The sequence below is a fragment of the Apis dorsata genome, unplaced genomic scaffold (assembly GCF_000469605.1).
Source record: "Apis dorsata unplaced genomic scaffold, Apis dorsata 1.3 scaffold_591, whole genome shotgun sequence".
NCBI classification, from domain to species: Eukaryota; Metazoa; Arthropoda; class Insecta; order Hymenoptera; family Apidae; genus Apis; species Apis dorsata.
Window position 1 is genome coordinate 102691 of NW_006263796.1, and position 15850 is coordinate 118540.

At 30.0% G+C, this 15850-nt stretch overlaps 2 protein-coding genes across 9 annotated transcripts in view; one reads left to right on the forward strand and one right to left on the reverse strand.

Moving 5' to 3' along the window:
- The window catches only part of LOC102676482 (fasciclin-1), a 308866-nt gene that overhangs the window by 93246 nt on the left and 199770 nt on the right, over window positions 1–15850 (reverse strand). The window lies entirely within an intron of this gene.
- The window catches only part of LOC102676245 (origin recognition complex subunit 3), a 72215-nt gene that overhangs the window by 7167 nt on the left and 49198 nt on the right, over window positions 1–15850 (forward strand). The window lies entirely within an intron of this gene.

Genomic DNA, 15850 nt, shown 5'->3' on the forward strand with positions numbered 1-15850 from the left:
TATATTATTATACAATTAAAATTCATCAAACTATGAACTCGTCATCAAAATTAGATAAAACTTGTTTTGCTAGAATTCTTTAACATTACATCAATTATTTCAATTATAAAATATTTAATATAATTACATACGTTTCACATTCTAAAAGCAAAATTAAATTGAATAAATTCAGTTTATAGCAATAATAGGATTGCAAAAATTAGATATTCATTTACATAGATTGGTTTATACAAAATTATTTTTGTATTTTCGCAATTTTGTACTGTTCTAAGTACACATATACATACATATTGTAATTTTTTCGAGATATATTTTATCAAGAAGAAAATTAATAAAATGGAAGACGAAACATTGTGTGATTTTTATTTTTATTTTTATTCCAAGAAATATTCTTTAGCGCAATATAGCGTGCTGAAGTTTCCGGACAAACACTTCCCTAGCTTCCTAAGGGGAAAGTTAAGATGAAATTTAGATAATAGAGGGAGTACGATATGGCGAGGAAAAACAGAAGTATACCCAAGAAACATTCTTATTTATGAGGATAATTATAATGATTAGGGATAACTGCGTTTTACCTTTCCCCATTCTAACTTATATACCCTAATTCCCGATAACACGTATAATCACCTTGCACTATATTTTGAAGAACTTTTTAATCACTCTCTAATGATTAGGTTTAAAAAGTAATTTTAAAGACGATCATTTTCAAACTGTAACATTCGTTGTTTGGATAATTAAAATTTCACGAGAAAATAGATTTTAGAAAATAATTTGACTAACGAGGATATGAAAAATGTTTTCGTGGAATATTTGGTATAAATATGTTATTTAACGAATAAAATATTTATGAAGTAATTTCAATAATATCGTTTTTCAATAAAAAGAAAATTGTTTTATTAATCTCTTCTAGATATATCGTTAATTAAATTTTTGGTCATATTTTGGTGTTGTATGCATGTATTTATTTAAATATTATTGTTAATTAATAAGCGTAATTTCGGATTAAATGTGATAAATCGTAGAGATACGATACGAGATACGATTGAAAATTAATTTTATTCGCTACGTACAATTAGATATACGCGGTTTGAGAAATTACCAGAACTTCGATCTGATTGATAATAATAATCTGTATCGAAATCGCGAAAATCGTTCGATCTTTAAATTTGTTATTTATATTAATCTTTCATTAATTATTCGTTTTGAATTAAATAAATAAAAAATAATAATAGGTTTAATATTAATAATTTTGAAAAGATTTTAGAATGTTTTCATATTTTTAAATCTCGAAAATATATTTTATTTTTAATTATTTACATATAGAATATCTATACGTGTAATTTTTTAAGTTTGAAGGTTTGCTTATAAAATATTGGTCATGAATTGGTTATGAATCGTGATACGGTTAAAAATTTATAGAACATGATTTTATTGGCTTTTTGTTTAAATTTTAAATAAAATTGCAAACAGTACAGTATTTTTTACGATACGTATCACTAACAATAAATTTTCACGGCACGATATATCGGTCTTTTTTTTCTTTCGAACATCTATGTTCCATCTGTTATTTTAATTTTTTTTATTTCTCGTATTGTTACATTAAAGAAGATAAAATTGTTAACATATCGTACTAAAAAAAATAATATTTATCAAAAAGATTCGTTTAATAAATATTCTATTTATTATTTAATTACGAAATATTCTATCAATACTTGAATAAAATTATTCCAGGCCTCGTTTTTAATATTTGAATCAATTTTTTAAATAATAATTTTATTTAACTTAGAATTTATAATTAAAAATTAAACAATATTCGAATAACATTGTCAAATTTTGATAATGTCGATCAATATCATCGCAGTATTCCGTCACAATTGATACAAGTAATGAATTAATCATTAAATTCTCCGACTTAAACTTTATATCGGTGTTTAAGGAATGGTTCTACTAGATGGCGTTACTAATGACTTCACTAACAAATCCAAATTGAAAAATTTCCTTTCTTCTCTCTTTTACAATTTCATTATAATTTTTTTTTAAATAATTCTGAAGAATATTATTCCAAATCATCCTCTTTCATAAAAAAATACGATAGAAATCATTTTTTTTAACAATTCTAAAAAAATATCATTATAAATAATATCGTTTCTTATTGAAACATAATATCATTTATACATGATATACGAGATGCACAGCATTCGATCTTTCCTTTCGTCAACACGAAACCTCATTATCGACATTTCACACGTGGAATGCGTGGCGTGTAACGCGCATAGGCAAAGTGAATACTATGGATGACAGGTGTCTGATGCAGATAAACCGCGGAAGGGTAAATTTGTGAAGCAAGCAGAATTTAATTCGCTATTCAATGCATGGACGTAACGCGTGCCATCTATCATATACGTTTACGAAGGTAGAAACCGCTTAACCGTGGCCCTGGCCTGGGGCTTTTGACACATTCCTTACGGATCCACCTGCCTTTGAACCGCATACGACCATGAAAGCCGTTTCGCGATATGATCGATGTTGAAGATTTCTACCACCGCGGAGTTACAACTACGTAACTACTGAGATACGTGTTGTTTCGAGGCTGACTGGATTAATTTCCGGTTGTTTTGTTTGAGTTTAACTCCTAATTCCTGCTCTCTCGATGTCTAATTCGAAGAATAGATGTGAAATTTAGGAGATTATTTAACTTTCTAATCGAGAAGTAGGATGAAAATTGATATAAAAAATTAATAATAGTAAAATTCATAATTTGAAAAAATTGTAGATAAATTTAAATTTAATTTGTTTGTAGAGAATAATACATTTGTATTATTTTTTCATTTAATCCCTTAATTATAGGAATAGGTCTAAATTTCTATTGAGAAAAATTTTAATTTGAAAGATTAAACCTAAAAGTTTAATTATGTATAAAGTTAGTATAAAATTATAACGTTGAAGTGTTAATGTAGAATGATTTAGATTTACATTAAGTCTAACAATGGTACTATAATATAAGTACAGTCGAATGTTTAGTTGAATAATATGGATGTTCCACCTATTTCCTTGATTAAGATCAACATCTCTCCACTTTAGTATTAATCTAATATTAGATTTTGAGTTTCTGTAGCTTCCATTTATGAAATAATTTAACTTATCTTTATTTAAGTGAAAAGGTATAAAATAATAGTTTTTTTCAAAAAATGGGACGAAGTTTAGGAAATGAGAAACTGAAAGAAATATCTCTTATTATAAATAGATGAAATTTTAATATCGAATAGTTAATTAACATTAAATAAATGATAAAATTTTGCTAGAACAGAAATCAGAAAACTATCCAAAAGAGATGGATAGATAAATGAATTTATAAATGAAAAAGTTTCATTTTTATTTTATTTCATTTATTTCGTTAAAAAATCGTAGGAAACTGATAAATAAAATTAATACAAGTTTCAAAATCGCGAATTAAATTTTTAAACAATTTTATTTACGAAAATATGCATTATTGAGAAACACGATAAGCGAGAACGACAAATAGTAAATACTGTATTCATTATATCGAACAATATAATTCTATTATTTACCTTTACACAAACAAAATAATCTCTCAGTTGAACATTATAAAGCATACAAGCATTATAATACGATACACAAAATACCATAACTTTGTAACCCGTTAAATCAATGAATGATCCCATTCAACTTGGTTAGAAATCATCGCGTGTACCGTTTCATCCACGGAATAATTTAACTTCCTGGATGCATATTGATGACATATGACGTGCATTTGCATACGACTGTACCAATCATGGTGAGAATTTCAACGATTCACCGTTTATCCAAATTTTACTTCTCTTTTCCTCTCGCAAATCGTTCTTCCCTCTCGCCTCCTCTTACTTTTCTTTCTTTAAATATCGAATATCAATAGACCTTAAATAAAGGAACGAACTGAACGGTTACTTTCGAATTGGTAAAAAGGAAGGTGACGGCGGAAAAAGGATTTCTAAAAGTGGTTGCAATCGTTCGTGCATTTTAACGAGTGAACGAATGTCGAGAAGAATTAATTGAATTCCCATGGCTGATTTTTTTCCGTCTGGCGTGTTGCAGACAACTACTATTTTAGGAAAGTTTAGCTTCGTAAAATATAAAAAAGATAATTCCGAAGATTTCTTTCGATTGATTCGATTCAATTTTATTCCTGATTTTAATAAAACGAACAAAAAAAAATTCGAGTTTGTTTTATTAAAATTATTTCTAATATATTCGAAATTAAATATTCATCGTATATATTATAGAATTTTTATCATGATAATGATAATCATGAATTTTAATCATAAAATTTTTGTAAGGAAAAATTTGTATTATCGATTCCATTCGTATTTTTATAAAGGAATTTTTATAAAGAGAAAGAATTTATTTAATATGAGAAAAATATCAACATTTTCTGATAGTAGATAGCATCTTTTTCGAGTTATAATATATCTTTCATCTCTCTTTCTGTATATTCTCTATATATCTATTCATCCACGCATTGAATGAACGTGAAATAGGAATTTTTAATAAGTACATGAATATTAAAACACATAATTACCTTTATATTATATTTTTAATTTCGCAATAGATATATCTTTATATACAGGTTATTTTAATGCACATTTAAAATTATAGTAAAAAAAAAAAATATTTTTTTAAAGTAACTACCTATGAAAAAGTATAAAAATAAATATTATACTGTTCATATGCAGAGTTTATATGCATTTCATTTACCTAAATAAAATTCAAAGTTTGTTGTTTGAAAAGCGAAAATATTTGCGATTTTAATTATTAAAAATTCGTTTTTTTTTTTTCTACAAAATTTAACTGTAAAAATTTGTTGAAAATATAGACACAAAATGAAGCGATTAGTTTCTCCGTGTAATTTTCATATAATCACTAACCGTACTGATTTACTGATCGTACTAGCACGGTTTAATTAAACCGAAGAGAGCTGTGTTCCTTGAACGTGTTACGAAGTTTCTTGATTGACGTTGATTCCGTTGTTGGAACAAGAAAGAAAGAGCGCAGACTATCTTATTCTTCTTTGTAATTAAAACGTCCACGCCTATGACGAGACGTCGACCGATCGTTTCTTCTTTGCTATCAATTTGCAAAAGGATTAATCCATCTTAAATATCGTTGTTTCGTCAAATATAATTCTTCAATTAGTTAATATAATATAATATAATAAAAAATTTTTTTCCTCTGAAAAAAAAAAAACCATAATGCCTTCTTCACGTCTTCGTATCTTTTTCCATAATCAAACCTTAACATAGAGCAAATCTATTTAAAAACTTAAACAAGTATTTGGTATAAAAACTGTTTTAAATGTACAGGCAACAAAAGATCAGCGCAAACCTTTCAAGAACTGGAGAACCGTGGAATTGTAAGTCTGTCTGCTAGTTCTTTAACGCCGTTAAAAGAAACTTGTCGGTCTTTAAGTTCGCGATTCAGAAACACGACAAGTCACAAGAATCGGCCATGCAAAAAGTAGTATAAACGATTTGCTCGTTTTGCCGTTTGATTCAATCTCCGTCCACTTTGGCGCTGAGATCGATCTCTCTTTATGTCTGCACGATCGAGTAACCATTGACAAGAAAAATCTATGAAAGGTTCCACTTTTCCAAGTCGATCACTCGCGCCAGAAGGGTAGAATCAGTTTTCCGAATCAACCATCTCGAAGCATTTGGTGTTCAATCGTCGTGACCTCGATATCTTTTTTTTTTAAGATTATCTTCCTTAACTTATTCGAGTATCGTGGAAAGGATTCCATTTCCACTGGAAGTCGATCCTTTATTCTAGTCGGCAAGCGTGAACTTCATAGAGAATATACATATCTTTCAACGTAGGATAGTAGTATCTTTGTGGCTGTTGGCGCGAATATCAGACGAGATCGTAAATTATGAATGATGTGTACGTGTAAGTCATACTGAAATATGAGATGGCCATGTTGAAAGTTTTCATCGAGATATTTCTTTTTTTCTTTCTTTCTTTCTTTCTTTCTTTCTTTTTTCTTTGCAATTTGAATATTTTTCTTCGGGTAATAAAAATGTATCTTCGACATGGTGTGTGTATCATAAACTTTTTATATTTGACAGAATATGAATTTCTTTTATGAAACATCATGTATCTTATTACTCTTATGAATAATTGAAATCCTGGTTTACGAAGTTATAAGTCGAAAAGAAGAAAATGTAAAAATTATTGAAATTTTTTGTTAGAGAGAACTCTGTTGAGCAAGTTAAAGATGTGATACATTATGGTACGTTTCCTAGTAAGATCGACGATCAATAACGGTTGCGTACGTACAGATGTTTCTAGTGGAAAATTAAAATTCCCTATAATTTGGAAAATAAGATTTTAGACAAAATTTTTCGCATATAAATTTTTATCTTCATTTCGATTTCTAGAATTTTTCGAACATATCTGCATTTAAAATATACTGAGATTATTTTACCTAAAAGTGCAGCTATTGTCTACTATTAGTACATTCGCGTTACATCAGTGGAAATTTTGTGCAAAGAATATCTCAATGGATGTATTCACGTGTTCAAATGTGCACAATAGTCTGTTTCTCTTTCGTTGAAAACTGTAAAGGAATATAAAAAACAAAAGGACTTTGAATTTTAATAAAATTTAACGAGACAGTACGTTAATAATAATTTAATTTATTGATACATTCATGGATAATATTTTTATCGAGTAATATTTAAAATCAACAACGTGTACGTTTGCAGGGATCACTGGCCTCGGTATCAGTCGTGAAAACTCTGCACAAGTATGTGTAATTAGCAATTATAATCGTGCGACGACTAATTGGTAAACAGTAGTTATAACAATGGACGTGCATCGGTCATTGGCTTGGGAACTAGTCTTACCTTTTGCAATGATTATCGGTTCAACGAATCGAAGCATCCGTTTGCTAGAATAATCTTTAAGGCAATGGTTTCTCTTCTTCATTCTTTGAAATTTCAATTTTTATTAATTTTAAAAATAAATTTTAAAGATTTAAAGGATAATATTCAAATACTTGATACTGAAAGGAATAACGAAGAATCCCTTTTTAAAGGGATCATGATTGAAATGTTATAATAGATCTTAGCAGTCAAAGACATTGAATCAAAAGGAAAGAATAAAGACTGCGAATAAAGAAAAATTTTAAATTACCAGATTGAACTACATATTTCCGTGAACAAGTAATACACGATTAATCGCCGTGCACATTTCTCCAACGCGATTTCGGTTAAGATCAGGCGCAATATTGCCACGAGGCTCGAAACACCGTGAAAACACTGTCTAAATCAGGAACGAGAGAAAGAAATACGATCTACTGGTTTCACGGGTTCTTAACGAGCGTCAGATGGTGCAATTTGTATTCACAGCGTTCACCCCCTAGAATTGATGTTTCTCTCAGCAGAGTTTCCTAGCGGAAACTGATTCACCACGGCACACCGGCCAATATGCCCATCGTTTTTCCAGACAAGCGTTTCCAACCTTCGACAGCCGCCCCTCTCACCTCCCCCTTCGACCCCGTTTCCTCCAAAGATAGCTCAACACGGCATTCTTCACCGCAGCCTTTCCTCTCCAAAGGTATAAAGTCTGAGAGTGGGTGGAACGATGACTTCGAACATACGATGATGGTTTAGGCGTGATGCGAGATTGATACGAAGAAGCTGCTGAGATTGATTTCCGCATCGTGGAACGGATGATGGCGTGGCGAGCCCGCACAATCCCCCTGGACTCCTTCCTCTAACTTACTCGAGGACCGTCTTAGGAGAGGAGCGCCGAACTTCTTTCCCATCCTGGATGGAAATAAGTCTGAAAATGAAAGGAGAATACCCGCCTCCCGTGGGAAATGTAACCTTCTTGTTCTCTCCCGTTTCACGAATCTCCGAGACAGACCTTCCTTCTGTGTGCCATTGGCCGCCATCGGGGGATGGATAGGTTCGAAGAATACGAATTGAGGAAATGGTACGTTCAGATTTCAATATCTCTGAGGATTGTGGTATATTGGTTTTGATTTTGGCTTTCGTTCGAATTTTAATGTCCGTCGGGGCTCGTTGTGGAATTGCTTTTAGAATTTAAATGTCTGAGATTCGTTTTATTTTTTGCGCTTGGAAAATGAAGATTTTGCTACGAAGATCGTGGCAATAAGAATTACATTACATTCGTCGATCAGAAAATATTATAAAATGAATTAAAATAGTAAGCATAAACAAATTAAATTGTGCAATATAATTGACAAGAATGTATAGTACGCGAAAAATATAATCCCTTTCTAATTGATATTTGAAAGAAAAGTGAATAAAAATTTTTCCAAAACAAGGTTTTTTTATGATTCGTATGGCATTATGCAAAAAAATAAATAAATAAATTTATTATACAGAATTTATTATTGTATTAGACTTATAATGTGCAATGTTTACTTTCAAAATACGGCTAAATAGAATTTAAAATCCATACGCGTCCAGAGTGTCGACGGAAATCGATAATGCGCTAGTGTACTTAAGCGTAAGCTTGAAATGTCGCGTGAAACGTCAAGCCATCGCAAGAAGACAAACACTAGAAGCCGAAATTACGTGTCGTCGAGAAACATTCACACTCGAAGAACATCGAAAGGAGGATGAGCACTTCAATTTTGATATAACGTTAAATATTGTGCTAGCAAGAACGTTTCGAGTTAATAGAAAGCATAAGAAATTACTTTCTAATTGTCTTCTACGAATGAGCCTTCCAAGAAGATAAACAGGAACAAGTTCGAGGAGAAATAAAAATATTCGGAGAAATTTAGGAGATTAAATTTATAACTTTATAACAAAAATTATTATAAACTTGATAGATTATAATAATAACGATATACACATATATTTTTTTACACAAAGAAATGGAGAAGAAAATGAAACAATACATGAAATTAGAAGAGAAAAGAAGTTGTAATTCTGTAAATTTATATATTTTTTAATTATAATGCACATTGAATAAGATGATTAATTTATTCAACTTACATATTTTCATACACTGCAAGTAAAAAATAGTTATAAAATTATTACTAATGGATCAGAGGTTCCATAAATTTTATTATCTTTCTTACAATTCAAATATTCAAAATTATAAATATCGAAAATTAAATAATATATAAAAAAAACATTTAAAAAATTCACTTTTAAATGTCTGATATATCCAATTACGAGTTACAAATTACAAGATTTATACAAGTATCGTATGAAATTTTATTTTTACCAATACCGGTTTTGCCAAGATTGAGATTTAATTTGTTTTTGTAAACACCGCGGTGCACGAGATTGGAGGAGAGAAGAAACTGGAAGGGAGGAGAAGAGAAAAAGAAAGGAGAATTGGCGAGGGAACAAGGCGAAAGAAGCGAAGATGAAAAGAATGGGGATGGTGAAGAGAAAGTTGAGTTCCAAGTGGAGGTGAAATGATAAATTAAACCGAGCACACTAATGTGCTGCAGCAAAACAAGAACGGGCAAAGTTGCAAAATTATGAAACTTCCAAGACTAATTGTGAAACTTTTCGCGATGTACAAAATTTCTGTAAACTTTCCAGAGTGGTTAGGCACGCTCGGCCTTCTTCATTAAATCGAATAATCATTTAATATCTATCTTCAAAAATCGTTACCAGATTATTCGATGAAAACTTTCAGTCAGGTTTATTATTTTGCCAGTTTAGAAAGTGATATCTTCGAATTGATTAAACGAATTAATATTTTTCTCGAATTTTTGGTGTAGATAAATACGAATATCATAATGATCATATTTCTTATGATAGAATGTTTTCAGAGTGTAGAAAATGAGAAGGAAAATAGAAATATAAGATATATCAGAAGATATATCATAAATATTCATATAGAATTTTTTTTTAATTAAAAAATATATATTTTTTTTAATCTTTAATTTTAGCACTTAATTTGGTTTAAATAAAAACTATGTATCGTAAGATCGATTAAAATCGATATGAATGAAAATAAAAAGATAGAAAGACATTTGGAATCATTAAAATTGATATTGAATTGAAAATGAAAACAAAAAAATGAAGGAAAAGATAGAGAATACATTTTTAATAATTTCATGATTTATATTTGACATAGAGAATTTTTATATACAGAATTGAAAAAAATATTATAGTTCAATTAATTGATTTTCATTTCTATTAACAGATCCAAATATTCAATCATTCTTTTGAAGTTTTTGTTTTTTCAAATTAGAAGTTTATCATCAAAACTTCGTTCATTAACGAAGAAATTCTATCATCCCTTCAATTTCGTTACAAAACATTTGTATAATCATATTTGTATAAATTGTGTCAAAAAGCATAGATAGAGAATTCAGAGGGATAAAAGTTATAACTTTGATAAATTATTCAATGGTTATTCAATAAAATAAAATATAAAGATCTCTTAAAACGATTCCAGTTTTCCAATCGTCGCGGTTTGTTATTTAATCAAAACTAGAGATCGTAAAATTGATCGCGAAACGATGTTTCTTTTGCGCGCCAACTTCGATCAAGTTCTTTGTTTACTATTTTACCATGGTAGAGATCGTAGTTCACGGAATTACTTGTCAATAAATGGTGGCCGGGGTTGCACTTCGCTTTTATCGAATCGTTCTTACGATAAGTTTCTTTGAAAAATTGCTTCAAGCCGAATAATATTGATTCAACCGTTTTATTTCAACGAATTCTGTGATCCTTGCCTTCAATTATTTACGCCAAACAGCTTGGACCAGTCTCTGGAGAAATTCACGAGAGTAATTCTACTAGACAATTAATTTAAATAATTTATTATATTTGCGTGGGGGAAAAGACTTGTAATATTACAATGATAGAGTTGTGATAGAATTGTTTATTTATTTTTTATTTTACTTTGAATTGTAGAATTGTAGAGTGTATAGAATAAGATAAAAATTAAATATAAAAATTGCATAATGGTTTGCAGATTGAATTTTTTTGTACATGTATTTTATTGAAAGTAAATAATAGTTGAAATCGTTTGAATTTTCCGTAATTTTATTAATTCCAAGTATAATTTAGTGAACATATGTAACTCTTGGATAAAACATTTGATATAAATAATTAAACTTTGCTCATAATACAAACTAAATTACTTTTACTTTTACGTATATATCTGTTTCAATATGAATTTGTTTTATTCTGAATTCATTAATTATCTAATATTTCATAAATTATTATATCTCGTAATATGATGTTAGTTTCATAAAAATTTATGTTTTTATTCAGATTAAATGCAAAACATTATGCAAATCTGAAAAATGACATGTGCAGTGTATGATAAATGATTGCACGTGCTAATTTTAACTTATGAAATTTCATGAGAATTTCTTCGTCAAAGATGATTTACATTTTGCCAAGTCAATATATTAGACGTGCATTAATATACAGTTCGGTTCAATTCACTTAAAATACCTAAATTGCTGAAAATCATTTCTTTTATAAAAAAGAGAGATACACAACAATCTCAACTAGTTGAATTAAATTATACATAACAATCCATTAGAATTAGTAACAGTAACTTGTCAAAATAGTATCCGTATCTCATTAACCAAACAACATCTATCACAATTCTATCTATTATCATTTTCTTTCAAGAACCGTAAATTTCTAACCTCAATATCAAAATTCAATATAAAATCCATCCTATACATATATAGGAAACTAGTTTACAGTTACCACATCAGTTTATTAGGAAAACATATCGGTCCATCGAAACTACACCTACGTTTCATTAATCAAACAATACCTAAAACATAAACACCTCGGGAATACGCGTCCCCCATCAATTCTATAGTCTAACACGAAACACACCACACGTGTCGCATTGCTGACGTTGGTTAATTAACTGTGCTGTGGATAGAAGATTTTCCAGTACAATGGCTCTGATTACAATGTGATTTCGCCCGGTCGAACGAGTTTGAAATTCTCGAGTCAGTAACAAGACAAACAGAGGCAAAGAGACTTCAGAGAGAGAGAGAGAGAAAGAGAGAGAGAGAGGTTAGCCTGTGGCTAAGAGCCGCAAGATGTGTCGCAGACCTAACCGGCTTGTTCTCCGCTACGTCGAGCACCATGTAACCAGCTTCTCCTTCTTGGTTCTCCAAAGTCCTTCGCTTCCTGTACCGTCTCTCTCTCTCCTCCTATATACTGTTCTTAAGTTTCACGCGAACAGTTAAGTTACCCCTTAAGGCCAAAGTTCGCGTTCCCCTTCGTCGCCTGTCTCGTGTATCTCTTGTCTCTTTTCGTTTCTCTTATTTTAAACCTGGCCTCAATCTCTCTTTCCTCGTTTCTCAGTTTTCTAACTTTCTATGGGTAAATTTACCGACAGGCGAAGCGTGTTTAATATTACGAGAGCCACCCCTCTGCTATAGCAGAGCAACATTTAGCTTCTATTCGGGATAACACGTATATTTGTCGTATATAGAAATAACTTATAAATATTCTTGAATAGGTATCATTATTTATTCAATGGTAATTTCGAGATGATATGATTCGTCTTGGATGAAATAATTATTAGGAATTTTCTCTTTTCTATTGGAATTATCCCTTTAATTCCAGCAGTTTCTTCCAATCTTCCATTAACTTGTCGTAGAACTTTTTCAAAGGATACGTTACATGGAATGGATACGAACATGTATTGGTTCCCTTTGTTTCGTGATCGTATAGAATTCTTGTTATTTCTTTGGTTACGTGTATTTTAGTTTTGCAAAGGGTGAGTCATTGAAGAGGGTTGTATAATCTTTCATCGATAATAAGTGTTATTGTACCTTGTCTTCGGTGAATATTTATGATGCGAGTTTCTGTGTCTCTTAATTTTAAATCTGCTTAAAGATTTAGTTAGAATTATAAATTTGTTTCATTTGGAAAAATAATTATTAAAACAATTGATCAAGTTGATCATTTTTCGATTCTTTTGATATTTAAAATTTTCGATTTTTTAATTCTTGAATATTTAATTTCTCTGTCTTTTTAATTTTAATTAATTAAATAATATATTTTTTTTTATAATATTCATGAAACTATTAATTTCCAATCGAATATCTATTTCTTTTGGGATAAAGTAAAACGCATTCTTTCAAACGTAATAACTTACCAGTATATTTTAATCGTAACTAAGATATTTCGTCTCAGAGCAATATCGATGTTAAATAGACTACGATAGAACAATAGCCATCACGACCACGGGAGCTATCATCCCCGTACCTTCATTTATAGCCGTATAAATCGATATCCTACTCCCAGAATTAATATCGAATACTTAAAGCAAATGATTCATTTCGTATCTCGAGATTGTACTATTAAAAATATATTAAAACAAATCAATAATTAAATACAATTCAGATAAGCAATTCAATAAAATCTTGTATTTCTAAAAAATACAAAAGTTTTCCCCATAGGAATTTAGATTTTCTTTAACAATTAATAATTTCACAATTTTTAATAAAATTTTCAAAAGAATTTTTACAATTTTTTACCTCGATATCAAAATCATATATCGTATATCAGGATATTATTTATTTCATAAATTACGCGTTAAAACTTCGACTGCTCCTCCATGGAAAAAATTCGCCTGTCGTTCGCAGATTCTTCTTCAACAGAGAAAGTTTTTTCACGTCTTAATCGAGCCACGTTTCTCGTTACAGCCCCCACGAAGGAGGCCCTCGAGTATTTCAAGTATTCGAAGGGGTTGGTTCGGTATCTAAACTTGGAGCCAGTCAGGAGGGAGTCTAAAAAGAAATCCTCCTTGTGAATGACGATTATCCGTCAGTGGCTCGGCTTGGCAGCCGACGACGAAGGTTACGAATACCTATAGATACCCTTCTTCACGCAAGGGGCAATGTACCCCCTTGTTTCATCCCTCGACGACGGCATTCATCGTGGATTAAACACGAAGGAGACTTAATGAAGGTCGCTATCTATTCCCCTTGTGCATCTTACGAGGGTAGTAGACGCGTATAGATGGCTAATTGTTCTTCAACTTGAAAGTTTTTGAACAATTATTTTCGCCATTAATTTTTTTGCAATTACGAAAGTGATAGAATTGAACAGATAAATTTTTTTTCTTGATAGATATTAAATAGATTCTGACGTTATTTAAATTATTTAAAGTAAATGAATATTCAAGTAACGTATATTATAATATAATTATTTTTTGAATTATTCGATTTATGGAAGTTTAAGAACATTCGTTTATATCTTTTTTCAATCGAAAAGGTTCGTTTATGGAACTATTTCACTTGTCTCGTAAAACGTTGATTTGTTCCACTCTCGTGACTTGATAACGTTTTATTCCACTTGTCTGATCATAGATGTTGCTACACTATATACTTAACTGGACCGGATATTTTGCTACGTATTACTATTGAATTAGTTGTAAGTTCTTCATTGAATTTTCTTTTTAAGTTTTTGAACGTGAAGATTTCATTTTTTTGACACGAATGACGATATTTTTAAAATTACTTTTTAAAAAAATGTAGCATTTTTAAAATATACGAATTCTTCGTTATTTTGTATATTTTAAAATATGACATGGAAATAATGATCATCCCTATAAACGAAATGCGGATGGCGCATTGAAATAAAATCGTCGAAATTTATAATCTCGTCCATCGAACCTAAATAAAAAATTACGGTTGAATAATGATAGTATAAAAATAATTCTTCCACTGAACCAAATAAAGCTTCACGCATAAATCATGAATATTTAAATAAAATTATATCAGAAAATTTATATACCTTTAAAATAATAAAAATATTCGAAAAAAAAACATTCCTCTTTTATTCATATTTAGCAGTAATACGTAGGAATATCGCAACAAAAATATATCCCTCCTGATTTTATAACGAATTCGATACGAATTAAAGGAATAACGATTCGAATAAAATTATTGAAAATTGTTAGATAGAAGTTCGTCATCCAATAACGAGATTGAGTCGGGAATGAAATTTTTGTCGTTCAAAGAGTAACTCGGGGAAAATCCGAACACCATCCCCACCCTTCGTCGCTCGAGGCGTCTTAAACGCGGAAAGGAAGTTTCTTCATAAAACGGCAACGCCCTTCTTAATTCCTTGTTTCCTTCACGCGCGCACTTTCTTCGCAGGCAATCGTGAAAACGCCTCCGGGTCACGAAGGGGCGGTTGAATATAGGAAATCGTTGTGTAAAAGCGGATATGACTATAAAATCGAAGATTTATTGTATCTACGTGCCAGGTACTTCTTCTTTCCTTCTGTCCTTTTTTTGTCTCCAGTTTTGTTCAAGAGATTGTTTGCGAGGAATGCACTCGTTCGCGAAGAATTTTGAGGGAATTGTATTCTTCAATTTTGCATCTAACTTCAATTAAAAATAGGAATATTAGCTACGGAGAATGTCTAAGTTAATTTAATTTTAATATTAGATTTAATTTCTCGATTTCTGTGATCTATTTTATAGATAATTGATTTATTAAATATTTAAATAGAAATAGTTTGGTTATTCTATAGAAAGCAATATCTTGAAGAAAAATTAATGAAAATTTCATTCAATTTAAATAACTTTAGGGTGATTTGTACTTTTCAAATAGATAATAGAAGTAGAAAGAATTTAAGATATTTCACGAAAGACTTTTACACAAATACAAAAACACAAAATAAAATTCATTTATAATGAAATGATTCAGAGAAAAATCATCCTTTTATTTAGATACGTATAAATTTTAAATAATCTTCATTCAACAATATCATCACTTGAATATTCAACCAGTGTAAAGGATAGCATATAACCATTTATTCTAAAAAAAAAAAAAAAAAGTTCATCCAATAAAAT